Source organism: Hydra viridissima, unplaced genomic scaffold (genome assembly GCF_058129835.1).
Source record: "Hydra viridissima isolate aposymbiotic clone 2 unplaced genomic scaffold, HvirCarnegie_v1 scaffold_12, whole genome shotgun sequence".
In the NCBI taxonomy this organism is placed as follows: domain Eukaryota; kingdom Metazoa; phylum Cnidaria; class Hydrozoa; order Anthoathecata; family Hydridae; genus Hydra; species Hydra viridissima.
The window spans coordinates 15,459,103-15,476,430 of record NW_028324311.1 but is presented as its reverse complement, the minus strand read 5'-3'; the positions used below and the strand labels follow the sequence as shown (position 1 = coordinate 15,476,430).

The 17,328-nt window shown below is 33.8% G+C and overlaps 1 protein-coding gene across 1 annotated transcript in view; it reads left to right on the top strand.

Moving 5' to 3' along the window:
- The window catches only part of LOC149881489 (uncharacterized), a 117,010-nt gene that overhangs the window by 14,248 nt on the left and 85,434 nt on the right, over window positions 1-17,328 (top strand). The window lies entirely within an intron of this gene.

Below are 17,328 nucleotides of genomic sequence, written 5' to 3'. Positions count from 1 at the left end.
ATCTCCAACAAAAACACGTTTTGCATAAATACATATTATTAAGGGGCAAGGATTTTCTTTGCATAAAATGCCTTTAAATGGCGTGTTTAGCACGTCTTGTAAATGATAAGTTCATAGTTTAAGTATTTTAAACGTTTAGTAGCACAAAATCGTATTAAGTGCATATATTTTAATGTTCTGGCTCATTTTAAAAGCATTATATAACTAATTTTAATGAGCTGTAAAAGAATCTCTAAATTTTTTAAAACTTGCAAAAATTTTTTGAATCTCCAGAATCTTAGTTTTTCAATTATCAAAAATTTCAATTAAAATAAAATATCGTTAAAAAATCATAATCTTTGAATAATTTCACTACAAATTCGTCTACAGTATTATAGATTTGTAAATTTTCATAAATTTGTAACTTTTTATAAATTTGTAAATTTTTATAAATTTGTAAATTTTTATAAATTTGTAAATTTTTATAAATTTGTAAATTTTTATAAATTTGTAAATTTTTATAAATTTGTAAATTTTTATAAATTTGTAAATTTTTATAAATTTGTAAATTTTTATAAATTTGTAAATTTTTATAAATTTGTAAATTTTTATAAATTTGTAAATTTTTATAAATTTGTAAATTTTTATAAATTTGTAAATTTTTATAAATTTGTAAATTTTTATAAATTTGTAAATTTTTATAAATTTGTAAATTTTTATAAATTTGTAAATTTTTATAAATTTGTAAATTTTTATAAATGTGTAAATTTTTATAAATGTGTAAATTTTTATAAATGTGTAAATTTTTATAAATGTGTAAATTTTTATAAATGTGTAAATTTTTATAAATGTGTAAATTTTGTAAAATGTGTAAATTTTGTAAAATGTGTAAATTTTGTAAAATGTGTAAATTTTGTAAAATGTGTAAATTTTGTAAAATGTGTAAATTTTGTAAAATGTGTAAATTTTGTAAAATGTGTAAATTTTGTAAAATGTGTAAATTTTGTAAAATGTGTAAATTTTGTAAAATGTGTAAATTTTGTAAAATGTGTAAATTTTGTAAAATGTGTAAATTTTGTAAAATGTGTAAATTTTGTAAAATGTGTAAATTTTGTAAAATGTGTAAATTTTGTAAAATGTGTAAATTTTGTAAAAATTTAAAAATGCGCTGATATAAAAAAAATTGAATATAAGATTAATTTTTACAGAATGAAAAAATGGAAAACAATATGAATGTAATTGATAAACCATTGTATTTGATGAATTTGGTGATAAGTGCATAATTGAATATTCTGACGAGTCACCTGTTCTATATTATTCGCCTTATGCTTTTGATTTGTCTATACCTCCTCCAGCTAATTCAAAAAGTTTGCTTGAATTCTTTCACAACGTCGAAAAACTTCCATTATATTTCAAAGAATTCATTTTTAATTTGATCGTAAATATGCCAATGGAAGAAATTTATACTATTCGAGAAGCGCTAAGTTTTAAAGTTGAAGAACACTCTGAACTATATAATATTACACATGAATTATATAAAAATAAAAGTAAAAATTTATTTTATAAATCTGATTTAAAGTGAATCTGATTTAGATTCAGAATCTGATTTAGAGTGGATAATACATTTCTTCTTACGAAGAAATTTATGAAAACGACATTGAGCTAAAAATTTGAATTCAAGATTAATTTCAGCAGAAATGAAAAAAGATGGATCCTGAAATTGATTTTTCAGACGATGGTATGGCTGAATTTGATTTTTTAAACGATGATGCGGTTGAACTTGATGAGCCCGGACTTCTTTCCATTTTGTTCAATGGCATTAACAATAGTTTTATTATGGTGGGCAACACGATCCATATGATTTTTTAATTCTTTTCAAAGAATTGAAAAAACGACGGTCTGAAAATTTGAAAAATTGAATTTGAGTTAAATGATTTTCAGCACTAATGAAAAAGATGATTTACACGAGAAGGGCTTTGAAAAAGTTGTTAAAAGAAAACGGTGTTTCAAAAACGTCTGACACTTTGGTGGCTTTGACACTGATCGCGGTCGAAAACAATCTGATCGATAAAAGCGAATTAATGGAAAATGTGAAATAAAAGAGACATGTTGGAAGACCTAAAAAAGTAAAACCACCAAAAGAAAAAAACTCCATTGACCCTAAATGGGAAAGGCTTGAAAACATCAGAACTAACCCTCTTACTTTAAAACTGACAAATGTTGAAATGGGTGAAGTGATTGAATATAAATCCGCTTATAAATTAAGACAAGCAACTGGAAAAAACTGGACACACTTTCAAAATCGAGACGGATATAAATTAGAAGTGATTAAACCATGAAATTTAAATTCTCTTGTTCAAAATTTAAGTTCCTTTTTTTTGTTGAAATAAAAAAAAAATTGAATTTGAGTTAAAAAAATTTTTTCTCTACATAAAATGAGTAGTAAAACATCGAAAGATAAAAAAGTCAAATTGCTAACAAAATTGCGAAATGAAGCCGTAAATGTTATACAAGAATGACTTGGGAAGAGCTCAATAAAGCCTGAAAAAATACTAAGCCTGTTATTGGTACTCGACCTGTAACACGTCGAAGGCCAACGACTGATGCAAGTCCTCTCGTTGTTGCATCTACTGTTCAAAGTCCTGTCATCGCTCCGAGTCAAATTGTTCAAAAGCCGGTGCCTGCTCCTCGTCCGATTGTTGTGAAACCGCTGCCTGCTCCTCGCATTAGAGATTTAATCCATTTTAACAATCCTGTTGTTATTGCACCTTCTTCTCAAAGACCCATTCCCGCTTCACGTCACATTCTTGACAAGCCTGTTGCCGATTCAACACCTGTACTTGCTCCTGGCTTGTTTTCAAGGTTTATGACGACTGCTGAAAATGCGGTTGTCAACAGTTTTAACCGCGTGCTTACAGCCATTGATCATTACGTTCCAAAGACGGTAAAGAAAACAGTGAATGATGTAAGAAATGGAGTTGAAAAAAGAATAGAGTCTCTCAAAGACATTGTATTCAGCAAACCACAAATAAAGTTTGAATTGTCCAATCATGCGCTGAATTATATCACCGAACAATTTTCTTATATCCTTGAAATAAATTATCAAGATGCCTCTGCCTTTTTAGACTTGGCAAAAGAGCCAGCGATAAAAGTCATGGAAAGAAATACAAAAACGAACCTTGTTTTAACGTGTGAAATGACGCGCGTAAGCATTTCCACTGGACAAAAAACCACTCGCACTTCTCCTTCCCTTCCAAATATGAAACTGGAGGCTACAAATCCAAGAGAGTTTTATGACAAAGCAAAAGAAAGAATCCTGGAAAACAATGTTAACTACAGCAAGGATGGATCGAATTGGAAAGTGTCCGCCATTTTAAGAATGGACATTAACATGATTAATTACAGCCCCCTCATTGGTTCGTCATACATTGAGCTTCCAAGCGACCTGAAAAACAAAAAGGCGACTGTCAATATGGAAAACGAAGACAATGAATGCTTTAAATGGTGTGTTACCAGGGCGCTGAATCCAAAGAGTAGAGATAACGAAAGAATTGACGGAGATCTCATTTAGAAATCGGAAGAGTTGGATTGGGGAGGAATTGATTTTCCTGTCAAGCTTAATAAAATTGACAAGTTTGAGGATAACAATGAAGACATTAGCGTAAACGTTTTTGGAATCTAAAACAGAAAACCTTACCCTTTACGAATATCAGAACATTACGATAGACCTAAAGAAATCGATTTGCTGCTTATTTCAAACAAAGACACCAACCATTATTGCCTCATTAAAAGTTTCAGTTGATTTGTTTCCTCTTCAGTATGGAAAGGTAAAAGAAAACAATATTTTTGCAGAAATTGTCTACAATGTTACGACCAAGAAGAAAAGTTTAAAAATCATCGAGGTGACTGTTATAAGCACAGCTCAGTCCAAATCGAACGTCCTAAAAAAGGTACAACCATTCAGTTTACCAATAAAAACAAATCGGTGAGAGTTCCGTTTGTTGTGTATGCCGACTTAGAAAGTCTCATCAAGCTGATTAATTCAGATGAAGAGTACGATAATAAAATGTCTTACACCAAGAAATACCAAAAGCACGCTCCAAGCTCCTTCTGCTATTTTATCAAGTGCTTTGACGAAATCGTTTATAAAGGAAAACCCGTCACGTACACAGCAGAAAGCGACAATGACGACGTTGCGCAAAAATTCGTAAACATGATTGAAACAGACCTTAAAAAGATTTTCAACGAAATTGATTTTAAAAAAAGAAATGGTTTTAACTCCTGAAAATGAAAAGGATTTTAAAGCTGAAACAAAATGTCACATTTGTGGAGAAGCTCTAAAAAAATGACAAAGCGCGCGATCACTGCCACATCAATGGAAAGTATTGAGGAGCTGCTCACAAAAAATGCAACTTGGATTATTAAATTCCTAAATTCATACTGGTCATTTTCCACAATTTTTCTGGTTACGACAGCCACTTGTTTATCAAGAAATTAACAGGTGAAAAATTAAAATGCATCCCCAACAACGAAGAAAAATACATCAGCTTCTCAAAAGAAATAAAATTAAGAGAATTTATTAAAGATGGCAAAAAACATGAAGTATGGCGAGAATTACGATTTATTGACAGTTTTAAATTCATGGCTTCCAGTTTAGACAGTTCGGTTAAAAATCTAATCAATGATCCATGCAAAAACGTTGCTGAATATTACTCCGGAAAGCAGTTTGATTTCTTAAGAAAAAAAGGCGTTTACCCTTACAAATGGGTGGACTCCATTAAAAAGTTTTCCGAAACAAAATTTCCTCCAATAAAAGCGTTCTATTCCAAGCTCAGTGGAGAAATAAGCGACTAAGACTATGCACATGGTCAAACAGTCTACACCGAATTTGGCTGTAAAACCTTCAGACTACCACAAGTTGTATAACGTTTCAGACGTGCTGATACTGGCGGATGTTGTTGAAAACTTCAGGGATGTGTGCATGAAACACTACGGTCAAGAACCTGCTTGGTATTATACCTCTCCCGGACTAGCCTGGGACGCTTGTTTTAAAAGGACAGAAATAAAATTGGAGCTTCTAAGTGACCCTAATATGCTTCTCAGCTTTCAAAAAGGAATACGCGGTAGAATCAGCATGATTTCAAACCGGCTTGGAACTGCAAATAATAAATACATGGGCGATTCTTACGATAAAACTAAAGTGTCTAAATTCATCTAGTACTTAGATGCTAACAACTTATACGGATGGGCCATGAGTAAACCTCTTCCCACTAAAGGTTTTGAATGGATGACTAAAGACGAACTTTCTAATTGGAAATCGATGCCATGTATTTTAGAAGTCGATTTGGATTATCTTAAATGTCTTCAGGACGCACAGTGGGACGAAATCCCGATTTTGTGGCTAAAAGTTAAATTTTATATTTTCGTCTTTTTACGTTCAGATCTTGTTTACAGATAGTCCTAGAACAAGTTTCCGAACAGGGTAGGTATATACCTGCTCTAGGCTGGCCTGGACATCAGTTGACATATAGCCTCCGTTCGGTACGCACTAAACAAGTGAACATGTCGAAAAATTCTTGCCAGTTTTAAAGTGCTGTTAAACTGAAGAAACAATTTCAATAGGAATTTGGCAAAATGGAATCACTTTCTGGAGGTATGTAGGATATATGGTTATGCACAGTTATTGCTAATTTTAATTTTTTTAATATTTAAATTGCGCGATAAGTAAACATAAAAAGTTGCACATTTTTTAAATCTAAAATTGATGTCGTTTTAAAAATTTAACCGCGGTTATCCACCTTCTTTCGACAAGGAATTGATAGTGTATAGTGTTAAATACATCATGTTAAAAAACTGGCTGCGATTGAGTGCTATTTTAATAGTGAGACTAGTTTTTATGGAGGAATGCGTGGTGCGACATAAATCTATTACCATAGATTAATGTCTGAAAATGGTCATGGAAATTAGTGAATTAACATTATTTAATGGCACTAGTTACATTTTAATACAATAATTTATTATTTTAGATATTTGCTTTAAAAGTTACTTCTCGTTCCGTTTTATGATAATCTCAAAATTTTATAAAATAGTCCTCAAAAAACTCTCATCAGTTATAACTGTATTATTTTTTACAAAGTCTTCCAAATCTTCAAATATGGAATTGTCAAGAAAAGATATATTCTTTATGGTGAAAGACAGTTTAAAAAATGAATATAAATTCATCATTGATGTTTTGACAGATGCAATTTTCAAAAAAACGGAACATATGATACAAGTAGGCGAGGATGAAATGTCATTATCACGGTTATTTGCAAATTTTAGATCAAGATGGAGAGCAGCAGGAAGATGGGAAGATTTTTTTCTGAAAAAAATGAAGAATGATTGAAGGGCACCGTACAATATTCAAAACTATCCAATACCTGAATGCACAACACCTGAGAAGATTGTGAAGAATGATAATAAAAAAAGAACATGTGGGCAACCTTCGCAATCCTTTGCTTCATCTAGTGATAGATCAAAAAAACGAAAGACTCAAGAAGTCCATTCTACTTTTTCTACAGAAGAATTGACATATGCTGCTCAAATGAGTTTAAGGACTTCTGGTCAAGTACATGCTGCTCAGGTTGTTAAAGATGTCACGTTAACAACCCAAGAAGAGCCTTAAAAATATATACGCTGTTCGTTCACAAAATGAAGTAACCCCAGACGAAGCACTTTCTTTAATGATCGAGAAAGGAGAATCAAAGCACCAACTATCAAGAAATGTAGCTAGAACACATAAATGCAAGTTATACCCATCATACCTTGAAGTAGAAAAAGCAAAAAAACTTTGCTATTTTTCAGTTGTGTGCACAACTATTAGTGAGTCGTGCGCACAAATTGAACTACAGGCTTTACTTGATCATACCTCATCTAGAATTATACAACTTCATGCTGATGTCATTGATACTCTAAATCTGGAAATTCTTCAAAAATTAGTACTTTGCTGTAAATGGTGATGTGATGGAAGCAGCGGTCGAAGTGTTTATAAACAAAAATTTACTGAGACTGGAAAATCTAATGAAAACATTTTTTATGCTTCTCTTGTACCTTTACAATTAAAACACAACAATCACGAGACGGGTGAAGCAACTAGCCAGTGGGCATGCATCGTCCGCACGACGTCTCATGGACGTTCCAAAGACGTCTGGACGTCTTATGGACGTCCTATTTCGCGCGGACGATGCATGCCCACTGGGTATTGTGAGGAAAAATCCGAGACCATCATCTCCGCGATTCTGCAGACCAATATGATTGCAGTTTGTACATGAAGATGTACAGTCAACATTGAAAGAAGTTACCGACATTGAATTGCAGATTGAGGGTCTTGCACCATATGCTAATGAACAAAATGGAAAATCCATTTCAGTAACTTATTGTGTGTCCTTTGCGATGATAGACGGTAAAGTCTGTAATGCAGTAACTGGTACTTCTTCTGCACAACGCTTCTCCCTGTGTAAAGCTTCCTCTGAAGAATTTAATTACATTAACAACATTATAAAAATGGACAATACTACAGATAATTTAAGATTTGGCATATCTACATTGCATCCATGGATTCGTTTTTTCGAGTGCTGTTTGCATCTGTCGTATTAGCTAACAACTGAAAAGTGGCAAGCTCGTCGAGAGGAAGATAAAAAGAATGTGAAAATACGTAAGGAAGAAATACAGACTTAATTTAGGATAAAACTGGGGCTTATCGTTGATCAACCAAAGCCAGGATATGGAAGCTCTAACGATGGAAATACAGCGCGCCGCTTTTTTCAAAATGCTGCTATACCTGCTAAAATAACAGGAGTCAATGAAAAATTAATTCACCGATTTCATGTTATTTTGCAGGTAATTTCGAGCGGGTTTGATATAGATGATGAAAAATTCAAAGACTATTGTGTAAATACTGCCCATTTATTTGTTGTTTTATATCCGTGGTATTACATGCCTACATCTGTACATAAAGTGTTGATCCATAGAGCAGAAATTGTAAAATATGCCCTTTTACCGATTGGACAACTTTCTGAAAATGCCCAAGAGTCACGTAATAAGAACATTAAAATCTTCAGATTACGTCATTTAAGAAAATGCTCAAGAGAATCGAATATGAGAGACATTTTTAATAAGTTCTTATTAACATCAGATCCGTTTCTCTCGAGTATCAGGAAATTGCCCCAGAGACCGGCAAAATCTCTACATCAAGAAGCTATACAATTGTTAAAACAACCTGAAGTCACCAGACAAGATTCAATGAACGATTCCGATTTAGATACAAGTGGTTCAACATCAGATTCCGAATCGAATGATTCGAACATTGATGAATATGACATGCGTGATTTTTGTTACTAGGATTAAATAAACAATTTTTTACATATATGTGACTTAATCTTTTACCAATTTAAAAAAAATAATAAAATTAAAATAACAAATTTCTGTTGTTTTTAGTAATAGCATAAATTTGAAAATAATTTTGCAATGTTTTTGCTCTAATTTAACTCCTGAATCATAAGCAATGACCTCGAAAACCAAACTACATGAGATTTCATATTTTCAACGTATGAACAGTATTGGCCGCCATATTGGAGCCGCCATTTTGAATTTTTTAAATCTGACCTCAGATTCGTAATCAGCAACCTCGAAAACCCTCATATAGGTAATTTGGGAATTTTGGCCACAAAATTGGGATTTCGTCCCACTGTGCAACTATACATCGAGGCATTAAATTAGAAGTAAGCCCTTGGATGAAACCATACATTGACCACAACACCAATTTAAGAGCAAAAGCTCCTAACAACTTTGAAAAGGAATTCTTCAAACTCATGAACAATTCAGTCTTTGGAAAAACCATGGAAAACATTGAAAATCATGTAGACGTCAGACTGGTCACTAAAAAAAAAGAAGCCAATAAATTGTCTAAAAAGCCTAATTTTGAAAGTTTGCGTTTCTGAAAACTTTTCGATCGAGTCCATCCAATCGTTAGGGTAAACGCCTTTTCTGAGCAAGAAATCAAACTGCTTTCCGGAATAATATTTAGCAATGTTTTTGTATTGATCTTTGGTAAGATTTTTAGACAAGCTGTCTTAACTGGAGGCCATAAATCTAAAGCTGTCGATAAATCTTAATTATTGTTTCACTTCATGTAGTTTACCCTCTTTATCAATAAACTCTCTTACTTTTATTTCTGTTGAAAAGCTGATATATTTTTCCTCGTTGTTGGGGAAGCATTTTAGTTTTCCACCTGTAAATTTTTTAATGAACAAATGGCTGTCGTACCCTGATAAGTTGTGAAATATGACAGGGAGGAATTTTAGAATTCCGTATTCAAGTTGCAATTGCTGTGAGCAGCTCCTCGATACTTTCTCGTGATGTGGCAGTGATCGTGCACTTTGTCATTCCCAAGACTTTCTTCGCAAATGTGATACACAGTTGAATCATTAAAATCCTTTTTATCCTCATCAGTCATAACCATATCTTTTGGAAATCTAATTATTTCGCAAATATCAGTAATATCTTTTTCAAGCATTTCCACAAATATTTTAGCGACGTCGTCCGTTTCGCTCGTTGCAGTAAACTTCACAGGCTTTCCTTCATGAACGGTTTCGTCGAAGCATTTAATAAAGTAACAGAACGATCTCGGAGTGTGCTTTTGGAGCTGCTTGGTGTAAGACTGCTTGGTATGAAACTTTCAAAGTCGGCATAAACCACAAACAGAACTCTCATGGATCTTCCTTTGTTTGTAAATTGCATGGTTGAATTCTTTTTAGGAAGTTCGATTCGGACAGAGCTGTGGTCTTGACAATAGGTCCAATGATTGGATAGCGCTTCTTCAGAGTTATATCCCTGTAAGCAATTTCTGCAATAATTTTTTTTTTCCATGATGTCCTGATGTGTGTGAGGAAGCAAATCGACTGAAATCTTTAATCAAGCAATAATGGTTTGTCTTATCGTTTGAAATAATAAGCAATTCGATAAGATGCTTTCTTCGCAAACATTTTGATATCCTCAAAGTACTAGGGGATTCAAAAAACATTGACGCTAATATCTGGATTGCTTTTTTTAAAACTTATTGATTTGATCGAGCTTGACTGGAAATTCAATTCCTTCCCAATTAAACTCTTTTGACTTTTCTTTAAGCTCTTTGTCAATCCTGTAACAGTGATCCTCTTTCATGTTCAGCGCCCTGGTGACACACCATTTAAAGCATTCATTGTCGTCTGTGTTTTTCATGTTGATAATTGCCTTTTTGCTCTCCAGAAACGAGTCAAGCTCTATCCATGACGAATCGCTGAGGGGATTGTTATTAATCATGTTAATGTCCATTTTTAAAATAGCAGACACTTTCCAATTCGATCCTCCATTACTGTCTTTGACCATGTTTTCCAGGATTTCTTCTTTCGCTGTGTCATACAACTCTCCCAAATCCGTAGCCTCCAGGACAATTTCATATTTGGATGGAGAGGGGACAGTGCGTATTGTTTCCTCTCCAGTGGCAATGTTTACACGTGTCATCTCCCACGTCAAAACAAGGTTCACTTTTTTATTTCTCTTTTCGCTCATGACTTTCATCGCTGCCTCTCTCGCCAATTCTAAAAAGGCGGAGGCGTCATGATAATTTCCTTCAACTTCATATGAAAATTGCTTGGTGACATGTCTGAGCGCATGATTGGTCAATGTAAAAAGAACGGGAGGTTTGCTGAATACAATTGATTTGAGAGAGTTTATTCTTTTCTCGACTCCGTCTCTTGCTTCGCTCACTTTTTTCTTTACCGCCTCTGGGACGTATGGATCAATGGATGCAAGCACATGGTTGAAACTGTTGGCGACAACATTTCTTACAGCCGTCGTCAACCTTGAAAATAAACCGGGTTTCGGAGCAATAACAGGTCTTGGTGTGAGGACATGAAACGAATCTGAAACAGGCTTGTCAAAGATATGACGCGGAGCGACGACAGGTCTCGTAATAATGACAGGATTTTGCAAGTGATCGGGATTTGGAGCAAGAGGAGGTTTCAACATTTCAGGTCTCGGAGCGATGACAAGATTTTGCAAGTGAACCGGTCTTAGTGGAATTATGGATGGTTTTGGAGCAGGCACAGGTCTTACAACAACCGGTCTTGGAGCAGGAGCCAGTCTCAGAGCTTTCACGAGATGGTCTTTTTTCATTTTGTAATAATATTTTATTTTTCGGTCTTTGACGATTTCTCGCAATTCTTTTAACGTTTTGTTTTCCATTTTATATATTCCAAGATTTTTTTTGAACTCAAATTCAATTTTTTGGACTTTGGCGATTTCTCGCAATTCTTTTAACGTTTTGTTTTCCATTTTATATATGCCAAGATTTTTCTTAAGTTAATTCAATTTTTTAATTTTTGTCATGTTAAAAAAATCTTTTAATTTTGACTTTGCTGTTTTTTTGCGGTTTTCAAGTTTTTCAGAATTAAAAAATTCAATCTTGATTCTGTTATCCACCTTTCCATCTCGACGCTCCAAATACTGCCAGCTGCGTTTCGTCCCTTTGATTTTTTGTCAAGAAATTCTTTTGTCAACACTGAACTTTCGCAAAGAGTCAAACCCGTTTTGGAAAAAATTGTGCAAATTTATAACAAGCGTACATAAAGTTGTCACGTTTCATAAAATAATGAGTCTCATTTTATTAAACACAAAAATTATGGAACGATTTGATCAAGACGCGCATGAAGGCATTGCTCGTTTAAAACGAGTTTCCTCCTTTTTGGAAAAAAGAGAAAGTTTTTATGATGAAACTTAAAAAAACTTGCAAGGAAACATGGATCAGTTGGAACAAAGAAAAACGGAAAAAACGTCTTTTGTTGCCAAAACCAATCATCTTGCTCAACGGTTTCAAGACATTTTACAAACAGAATTGCCTTTTGAAGAAAGAACCAAGTTTGATGGAGAAAAGAAAGAACTTCAACGAAAATATTTTCACTGGGCAGAAAAACTTGTTGCGTCAAGACGATGGACCAACATTAAAATTTCTCAAAAACCTTTTTTCTCAAAAACCTTCTCAAAAACCTTTTTCAATTCAAAAGCAAGTTTTGTTTAAACGAAGATCCAAAAAAGTTTGAAATGGACAAAAGCAACAAAATATTTTGTCTTGAATGTTCTGGCCTGCAAGAGACTTTAAAAACAAGCTTTTCTCACAAAGATTATAATCAGTCCAATACCGTGAGTAAAATCAACTTGTCGCGAATTATCCATTTCATCGAATGCATGAAGCAAGACAACGGAAAGCAAAATTGCAAAGTGCGAAAAGAAGTGTTCAAAAAATTTAAAAGCAAATTTCAAGCTCTGAATTCGCTCGTCGATTCGGATATTGCCAGTGTCAAATATTCCAAAATTTCCAAAGAACACATTCTCATTTTTTTAAAGCAACTGGGATACACGAAGCACTACGAAAATGCCAACTACATTTATTTTGTTCTGGTCGGAAAAAGAATCGACGACATTGAGTATTTGGAAGAGCAGCTCATCAAAGATTTTAAAGAGCTTTCTTTTTTGTACGACCTTTTTTACGGAAAGGACAAGCCAAAAGAACTCAACAAAAAAAGTTACATGAACGTGCAGTTCATTTTGTTTCAACTCTTGAGAAACACAAATCACCGATGCAAGATTGAAGACTTTTCCGTTTTGAAAACAATCGAAAAGAAAAAATTTCACGACGAAATTTGCTCTCATCTTTTTCGAGAACTTGGACGGAATTTTACTCCCACTTTTTAATAAATTCTCTTGTTCCGTCTTCAAAAAACAAAATGACATTATCGTATTGATAATGAAGCGATAAAAGCATTCAACAATATGTTAAAAAATTCATTAATTTTGACTTTGCTGTTTTTTTGCGGTTTTCAAGTTTTTCAGAATTTAAAAAATCAATCTTGATTCTATCGTCCACCTTTCTATCTCAACGCTCCAAAAATCTCCATCCATGTCCAGTCCCTGTCATCGCTTTGTAAAGAGATTTGTACTCAGCCACCTCGCCCGATTCGATGTTGGTTGTTCTCACAGTTATGAGCTTTTTTTAATCAGACCGAGCCTTTCATATTTGGGGTTAATCGGTTTTTTTTCAGCTTTTATTTGACGTCCCACAGGTCTCTTTTCTTTTGCATTTTCCAAAATTAAATCTTTATTAATCAGGTTATTTTCAACCGCGAGCATCGTCAACGTCATTAAATCTTTTGCCGATTTGGTGACACCATTTTCCATCAGCAACTTTTTCAAATACGATATTGTGTATCTCATTTTATATACGCCAAAATTTTATTTAAGTCAATTCAATTTTTCAAATTTTAACGTGAAAAGAATTTGAAAAATCGCAGATTTTCACGGATCTAAAAATTCTTTGAATTTTACATGTATTCTTTGAATTTTAAGTAGATTCCAAAGTATCTTAATAAATAAAAGACTTTACGAGCCATTTCTTTTTCTCCAACATTGTGAAGATCAAAAAACAGGTCTCGTAACCTTTCTAGGAAGGTAATCCATTCTTCCTTTGGTATGTTTTGCATCATTTTTTCGAAGTGGTTCTTGTATTCCTCTGGCATTTTTTCGGCGTGCTACATGAATTCAAATAAATCTCTAGACTGAGTCGGTTCTGAAAGGCAGCCTTCCTTCACCGTTTTGTTTTCCATCTTTTTCATTTAAAAGATTTTTTTTAAGTCATTTTTCAATTTTTCAAATTTTTAATCAAGATAGGTCTGAAAGAATCAATAAATAGCAGTCATGTTGGTTCCGTATAAAATAAATTTCAGCATTTTGTCGGAAATAACCACTGCGAATATGACGGTATTTTCAAGAGTCGCTGTTCGGATTTTAACGTTTCAGATACCACTCTCTCTTTTTGCTTGCTGATATCAACAAAGAACAGTGGATATAATTTTACATATTCAAGCAAGGACAACCCTGATTGACAAACAAGTTCGTTTGTTCCGTAATATTTTTCATCAAGCGAGAATGCATCTGAATGGGCCATGACAACTCTCTTTTCTCCAAAACTCAAGTCGTAATTGTAATTTGGATACTTTATTCCATTAACGATCACGTAAAAATTGCTGACGTCAAAATGGTCAAACAGGGATGGATTAACAGTTTGACTGAAGATCTCTGTTCTGCTGAAGTCCCAATATAATGAACCTTGGAACGCTTTTGTCTGTGATTCTTCCAAGCGAACTGGTGAATTCTGTGCAACCAGATGGAACAAGCTGCCTTTTCGCACTTATAAGCCACTTGAATGGGTATCTTTTTCGCCATTAATCTCATGAAATCGTTCTTCCTAAAAATATCCAATTCAAGTCTTGGCATATAAAGTCTGAATTTTTTAAGGTCAATCATTCCTGCACTGACGCTCTCAGCTCTGTAAATAGCATCATCATTTTCTTTCTTTGTAAAGTTGATGGTGTGTCTGAATCAATAAACAACTTTGTCATATGCTTCGCAAAAAACAAAAATGTGTTTCAATGGTATTCTAAATGAGAAAGCTCCAATTGATGTGGTGTCTGCAAACAAGTGATCTCGCCTGACATTAAATCCTGCATTTCCAACAAGATTTGACGTATCCATGTACACATCTGTTTTAATCCATCTGCAAGCTGAAATCCATAAGGATATTTCATCATTCCAAGCATGGTGGTGGCTTGACCTGGATAAATGACTCTCTCCACTTGCTCTCCTAATAAGTTATAAGTGATATCGCTGAACAAATACATCAAGGCATTGTTCACAAATGCAATGTTGTCTTTGGTGTCGTAAAAAGTACCATCATTCTTTTTTAACACTCCTTCAATGAGGATGTAAGCCTCTGATGGCACTGCTTGAATCGATTGACAGTCAATCTCAAAAGTAATCGTGCTTGAAGAATTTAAATCGAGATTTGTTGGAAGGTACTCAAAAAAATCAATTTTTTCAATACCAATGTCAAATTCTGGATTTTTGGTAACTCTTAACTGTTTCACGCAATCTTCATCCCATTTCCCATTTTTACAAGGTCTTGAATTCTGATGACATTCTTTTTTGTCATTCTCTTTCTATATATGGATGAACCAAACAATTTTTTATGCAAATCGTAAATCGGACTCTCAGCACCATTATCTGTCTCGGCTAAAATGTTCGGTTTGACTGTATTGGTATACACTTTCTCAACCGCCTTCTTTCCTTTATCGATGGTCACGTCTTTAGCGGCGGATATTGCAGAAAAGGCTAACTCTTTACCTTCAGATTTGGCAGCCATAATCGCCTCTCTTCCAATTTCGCTTTTTGTAGCATTTTTAAGCAAATTCGTTGTTGCTTTTGACATGCTTGAAGCTACCGCTCTTTTTAAAAAATTTTTAATCGTGTCCACAATTCCCCCTCCTCCAACGATGTGCTTTTTAACATATCTTCGATTATTTATAATTAACATTTTTAAATAAACAAATAATTTTTTTTAAATAAGTTTTTACATATCGATGAATCTTTGAATCGATTTATATTGGTCTTTATTTATCTCTCCTTGTCTCAGCAGCTCATCGCAAATGGCCATAGCCTCATTTCTAGACCCTGTATTTCCAGCATACCAAGCAGCCTTTGCACAAGATCATTTGGATCGCTTGGAAGAAACATTACTCCACGACCTTTTTGTCCCTTTTCAGAGCGCACCATTTTTCCCAAATGGGTCTTATGACTTGTCGATATTTTTCGCTCTTGGAGGTTTTTGGCTTGTTTGAATTTTTATCTTGTCTTATGGCTTCACAATCGATCAGAGTTAGTGAATAATTTTGCAAATCTTCATCATTATTGTCACTCCATTTGTCAGGAGGAGTGGATTTTGTCACAAGCTCCCAAAGACCATTTATCCCTTCATACCTTTCTCCTCAAACAATAATATCATTTCCATCCACTTCCATCTCCATTTTTCCAATATACATTTTATCTCCAATTGTAATCGTAAACCTCATTGTACATATTCAAGTAGTTGGACAAAATATCACCCAACTTATCTGGATCAAAAGCACCTAATTCATCTTTTAAACTTAAGTCATCTTTCAGATCTAAATTCATGGTAGACTCGAGATCTTTATTTCGCATTTTGGTTACAATTTTGTCCGCCATGCTCTTAATCATCTTTTCATTGTTTTCAATGAGAGGCTTGTACAGCTTGCTCAAATCAGCCTGAAAATTCGCATCTAAAATCTTCTCATTTAGACTGTTAAATTCTTTTTCTGCTCTCAATCATTTCTCTCACAAGCTCATCCCTTTTGTTCGGGTCTTGTATTTTAAAAAAAGACATGGTTTTTAAAATACGTGGAAAAAAACAAGTTTTTACGTTTATGTTGAGTGAAAAAATTATTTTTGAAAATTTATTTTTTGAATATGTTGTTGAATGCTTGAATGACGTCCTCTCTTCCCTTTTGTATCAAAGACTCTTTTATGATTTCACCCATGTTGCTTTTTGTTTTTGTCCTTATTTCATCCATCAAGAATTTAAATTTTTGAAGCTCTGAAAGAATCAATTCTTATTCTGAATCGCTTATGTTTCCATCCATTAAAGCTTTTGAAATGTGGTTGCTTATGGTGTTCAATTTTGACTCTGCAAGAACTTTAATTTTCTCATACTTCTCCGCTTTTAATGCCAGTATTTTGTTCACTTGACTTCCGACAATGGATAAAAACCCTGAGCCGATAGCAACACCCTCGCATGCAAAGGCAACAGGGGCAGCAAAAGTGGTAGACAAAAGTCCAATTCCAACAGTTCCAAGTACAACTCCATCTGCTTGCAACGCGGTGTCTACGTATGAGATGATTCTGAAAGCTCGATGGTACTTTTTGCTGAGAGCCATTCTCTTTGCTTTTTCATCCTCCATCTTTTTTTGGATCTCTCTTATTTTTTGAAGGCGGTAAATCCGCTGGAGTTGTTAGAAGAACCGGATAAATTTTATCTGTGTTTTTAAATATTTCCATTTTTTTTGATCAATAAATTATTTTAATTCGAATTAATGTGATTAATTTTACAAAGTCTTTCGCCTTTTTTAACAATAACGTCCTGATTGCTGTAATTGTGAACATCCATGATGACTTCATCTACAGACTCTGAAAGAACAACATCGTTTTTTCTGTAATTCAATTGATCGCTGAATTTCATCAAAGTAACGACTGCAATACCTTTGTCCAATTTCAGTCCCACTGACAACGATATAGTCGTGTGCGAAAGAGAAACAAATCTAATGTCTTTCTGAGCAAAAATCTCATTCTGTTCGTTGACGTTGTAATAGGTGGGATGATCCAACTTTTTTTGGTCACAATGATGTTGCTCGGTCATCTTTGCTCCAA